Here is a 5,866-nt window from a genome sequence, read left to right on the forward strand (position 1 = left end):
CGAATCTTTATGAGTGAGTCATTGAAGTAAACCGATTCATTCAACCGATTCAACTCCTCCCACTTTTCTGAAAACAAGCACTGATTCGGATCATTGCATTGAACCCAAGTTTGTCTGTTATTTTTTTGTTGTTGGTTTAAGCTCTGTGCTTGTGTGCGTGACTGGTCCAATCAATATATGGCTCTCTCTCCACGTTGTGTATTTTCCCTCGTTTACTTTTTCTCTTTATTCTCTCTCTCTCTCTCTCTCTCTCTCTCTCTCTCTCTCTCTCCCTCCTTCTGTCCCTCAAACACCCATCCTCCCTCTCTCGCTCTCGCTCTCTCTCTATCTCCCTCTCTCTCTCACTCTCTGTGTGTGTCTCTCCGTCTATCTGTGTGTGTCTCTCTCTCCCTGTCTGTCTCTCTCTCTCCTTCTGTCCCTCAAACACCCATCCTCTCTCTCTCTTCCTCAAACACTCATCCTCCCTCTCTCTCTCTCTCTCTCTCCCTCCTTCTGTCCCTCAAACACCCATCCTCCCTCTCTCGCTCTCGCTCTCTCTCTATCTCCCTCTCTCTCTCACTCTCTGTGTGTGTCTCTCCGTCTATCTGTGTGTGTCTCTCTCTCCCTGTCTGTCTCTCTCTCTCCTTCTGTCCCTCAAACACCCATCCTCTCTTTCTCTTCCTCAAACACTCATCCTCCCTCTCTCTCTCTCTCTCTCTCCCTCCTTCTGTCCCTCAAACACCCATCCTCCCTCTCTCGCTCTCGCTCTCTCTCTATCTCCCTCTCTCTCTCCCAATCTCTGTGTGTGTCTCTCCGTCTATCTGTGTGTGTCTCTCTCTCCCTGTCTGTCTCTCTCTCTCCTTCTGTCCCTCAAACACCCATCCTCTCTCTCTCTTCCTCAAACACTCATCCTCCCTCTCTCTCTCTCTCTCTCTCTATCTCTGTCTGTGTCTCTCTCTCTCTCAAACACTCATTCTCTCTCTCTCTCTATCTGTCTCTCTCTCTCTCTCTCTGTGTCTCTCTATCTGTGTGTGTCTCTCTCTCTCTCTCTCTATCTGTGTGTGTCTCTCTCTCTCGCTCTCTCTCTGTGTGTGTCCCTCAAACACCCATCCTCTCTCTCTCTGTGTCCTTCAAACACCCATCCTCCCTCTCTCTCTCTCTCTCTCTCTCTCTCTCTCTCTCCCTCTCTCTCTCTCTCAAACACCCCCCCTCTCTCTCTTTCCTTCAAACACCCATCCTCTCTCTCTCTCTCAAACACCCCTCTCTCTCTCTCTCTCTCTCTCTCTCAAACACCCCCCCTCTCTCTCTTTCCTTCAAACACCCATCCTCTCTCTCTCTCTCAAACACCCCTCTCTCTCTCTCTCTCTCTCTCTCTCAAACACCCCCCCTCTCTCTCTTTCCTTCAAACACCCATCCTCTCTCTCTCTCTCAAACACCCCTCTCTCTCTCTCTCTCTCTCTCTCAAACACCCCCCCTCTCTCTCTTTCCTTCAAACACCCATCCTCTCTCTCTCTCTCAAACACCCCTCTCTCTCTCTCTCTCTCTCTCTCAAACACCCCCCCTCTCTCTCTTTCCTTCAAACACCCATCCTCTCTCTCTCTCTCAAACACCCCTCTCTCTCTCTCTCTCTCTCTCTCAAACACCCCCCCTCTCTCTCTTTCCTTCAAACACCCATCCTCTCTCTCTCTCTCAAACACCCCCCTCTCTCTCTATCTCTTTCCCTCATACACCCATCCTCTCTCTCTCTCTCTCCCTTTTTTCTCACCATCCTTTATTTCTCCCTCCCCTCCCTCTCTCCACATTAATCATAATTTTTACTCCTCTGCCTCACGTCTCTTTCCCACACATTATATATATTTTCTACCTCTGATCAAGTCATGACCACGTGTTAAATATATCCTTCACACTCCATATGAAGTCTTTCATACATGAGTATCTTGTTCCGTCTCGTTTTAATTTTTGACACAGAGCCCTGCTGGTGGCATCCATTTAAAATCAATTATGTCATGAGAATAACTTAATAAAGTGTTGGAACAAGTTAGTAATATATGGCAATGTCTTAATAAGCGCAAGGGTGAAAGTAAGATGTGGGAACTACATAATAGTGTGTGAAAAGAGTTAAAATGTTGCAGTATGAGATTTTTAAATATCTTGGGAATGCACAGGAACTATCTCATTCCCACACATTATTTAGTTATTCTTATGCTTAAGCATTTTTAAGTTGTTCCCACACTATATTTAGCAATGCCCACGCCAGCAGGACCCTGTAGGAAAGAGAGAAGCAAGAGAAGGAAAAAAGAAACTAATGCATGGATGACCTTATAAGGAGTGGGAATGAGATATTTAATATGTGGGAACTACTTAATGATTACCCAGGAGGTGCTTATTTATCTCGCCCCATGCATTAATGTACTATTTTAAAGGGATGTCACCAGCAGGGCTCCGTACTTTCCCCTTACCAGCCCCCACCCCAGCTGACTCGCGAACCCCTCCTCTAAAGTTGCTGAGCGCTGGTCAAGCTGAGTCGACTCCGTAAACGATTCCCTGTGTGACGCTTGACTTAGCAGGAAGCGGTACCGCCGAGTTTTTTTTCTTATTTGCTCAGTGTTTGCTCTTTAAATCCACTAAATCAGGATAATAGAATATAATAGATATAAATTAATGACTGACACTGAGCCTGTGGTTCTGTTTGAAAGCCTCTGCCCCCCTCCCCCCGCCCCCCCGGTCCGCTCGGTAACTCCAGAATCCGCTTTGACTCCAGTCTCCAGTCAAAAGTAAACAGGCTGTAGTCCTCGTCTCTTGTCCCCGCGGAGACAGGCGCAGCTCAGGGACAAAGGACAAGGTCTCAACTTCTCATTGGAGTGGAGAACCAAAGAGAGCCGCTTTTAGTGTGAGAACACGACCTGAAAGTCAAACACCACCCCCCGCCAGACCCAGAGGCCGCTCCGCAGCGCGTCAGGGAAAAACACACAGCCACGTCCGCAGAAAGAGAAAGAGTTAAACACAGATTACTCAAATAATCCATCAAACCCAGGACCTGTAAGAGACGTTAAACACTTCTAATAAGTTCATAAACAGAGGTTTGAAGTTTAAAGTCAATACGCGAACGGGTTAAACGTGTAGAAGGTTATCGTTGTCTTTTATGGGCATTTTTCAAAACTGTAACTAAGCCCCACCACTTAATAACGTTAAGTCTCATAGTGAGTTATAATTAATTATAGAATAAAAGTCGTAATTATGAAACACTGATAAAATAAGTCATAATTATAAAATGAATTATTGTTAGACACTAAAACATTTTAAGATTTCTGACATTTCTTAATTCTATTGGGTAAGAAATTAGCAGCTTTTTTGGTTGTTGTTTTTTGTAACGCACCACACTCCTCACAGACAGTCACCCGGAGGAAACCCACACAGACACAGGGAGAACACACCACACTCCTCACAGACAGTCACCCGGAGGAAACCCACACAGACACAGGGAGAACACACCACACTCCCCACCGACAGTCACACGGAGGAAACCCACGCGGACACAGGGAGAACACACCACACTCCTCACACAGTCACCCGGAGGAAACCCACGCGGACACAGGGAGAACACACCACACTCCTCACAGACAGTCACCCGGAGGAAACCCACGCGGACACAGAGAGAACACACCACACTCCTCACAGACAGTCACCCGGAGGAAACCCACGCAGACACAGGGAGAACACACCACACTCCTCACAGACAGTCACCCGGAGGAAACCCACGCAGACACAGGGAGAACACACCACACTCCTCACAGACAGTCACCCGGAACGGGAATGAACCATGATGCAAACTGTGAGATAATAAATAATAACACTGAGACAGTAAATCATACAACACTAAATACTTATTATGAGACATAATTGATCATATAAAGATAACACATCAGGTATAATACATTAAATCATGAGATAGTAAGTCAGTTATAAAAATCAAAATCTTGAATATGAGACAAAGAAGTCATCAGTACTTAATAATTATGAGATAATGAAACAATGGGATGAGATTCAAAGAGAAAATAACCTCCTGCTCCAAAGTAAATGATGTAAATGATGTTATTTGTTTATACATCCGTGAATAGACATGAACCCCCACAGAATCATCTCCTGAACAAAGAGAAACCACAGTCTCTTGACGTTATCATTGTTTGTTTTTGCAGGATGTGCACTAGACCGTTTTCTCTGGTTCCCCCGTTCCAGCCGTTCAGGCCTCTCCCGAAACTGGACGCCCTGGTCAAGGCTCTGTGGCGGGTTCTCCGCCCGGGTTCTAGGTGCCTGAACAGTTATAATCTGGGCTGTGTATTTGCTCAGTTGTCTCAGAGCAATGATTCTCAGACTCTCTACGTTAACCACTTTGACCCGGTGACCAGCTGCCTGCCGGACCTCGTCCACAACCCCAACAGGTCAGAAATACAGGATATAGACACACCCTCAGAAATAAACAAACATTAGAACGAATAAGTATCAAATTAAACATAACTGCTATAAATATGCGGCACGGCGGAGCAGCAGGTAGGTGTCGCAGTCACACAGCTCCAGGGGCCTGGAGGTTGTGGGTTTGAGTCCCGCTCCGGGTGACTGTCTGTGAGGAGTGTGGTGTGCTCTCCCCGTGTCTGCGTGGGTTTCCTCCGGGTGATCTGGTTTCCTTCCACGGTCCAAAAACACACGTTGGTAGGTGGATTGACGACTCAAGTGTCCGTAGGTGTGTGTGTCTGTGTTGCCCTGTGAAGGACTGGCGCCCCCTCCAGGGTGTATTCCTGCCTTGCGCCCAATGATTCCAGGTAGGCTCTGGACCCACCGTGACCCTGAACTGGATAAGGGTTACAGATAATGAATGAATGAATGCTATAAATGGTATATAATTATACACTGAGTTACATTGATAGGGTTCTTTTACTCTATTTCTATCCTTTATTCACTTCCTTCTGTATTTAAATATTATTTGATGATCAGCATTTCCTCTCTCCTCATGTTAATAGATATGTATCTAATGTTTTATACACACACTACATCCATGGTGTTGAGGTAAGGGATGTATTTTGTTTCAGACTGTAACCTGAAACCTGTGAAGCTGCGGGTTTGGGCTAAATTTAAAACCTGACTCTGTTTCTGTTTGGCGCTGATCCACATCCAGGACAAACAGCAGCAACAAAATTGCACCTATGAATTGAATCCATCCGTGACAGTGAAAACACACACACACACACACACACTAGCAGCAGTGAGCACACACACACAGAGAAGTGGGCGTCCATCTCAGCGCATGGGAAACAGTGAGGATTCAGGTCAAGGGCACCTCAGCCATGCATGTTGAAGGAGGAGAAAGTGCTGTTCCTTCAGAAAGAAGTTTTTCTTCCTCTTTTTTGTTTTGTACTTTTTCTAACAATTAAAACAGTTTTTATTATTTTTTTTAAATAAATGAATCAAATAACGTATTTATTATATGAATTATATTTATTATTCTTTGAGTAAAAACATTCACAATGTAATTCCACTTAAATCTAACCCCACTGCTCCCTCTTGTGGCTGAAGGCAGTGCTGCAACCTGAAGCTGAGCTGCTTTAACTCCTGGGCAGATGTGGAAAAAGAGAAGCAGAGAGCGAGAGAGAGGTGTCAGCTTTTCATTCCCTCCGTCCTTCCCTCCGCCGGCTTTCAGTCCCCCAGCATCCCACGGTACGAGGCCAGAGGAGCCACAGGCGCACCGCATTTCCACAAGCATTCCTCTAATGTTTGAACAACGGGGGATTTACGGCAGAGACAGCAGGAGTGAACACAAGAGAACTGTACCACTGAAGTTTTTATGGAAAACATTTTATTGGTTCTCTGTGCAGTGTACAATTTTATTAAACTG

Source organism: Hoplias malabaricus, chromosome 1 (genome assembly GCF_029633855.1).
Source record: "Hoplias malabaricus isolate fHopMal1 chromosome 1, fHopMal1.hap1, whole genome shotgun sequence".
Taxonomy (NCBI): Eukaryota; Metazoa; Chordata; class Actinopteri; order Characiformes; family Erythrinidae; genus Hoplias; species Hoplias malabaricus.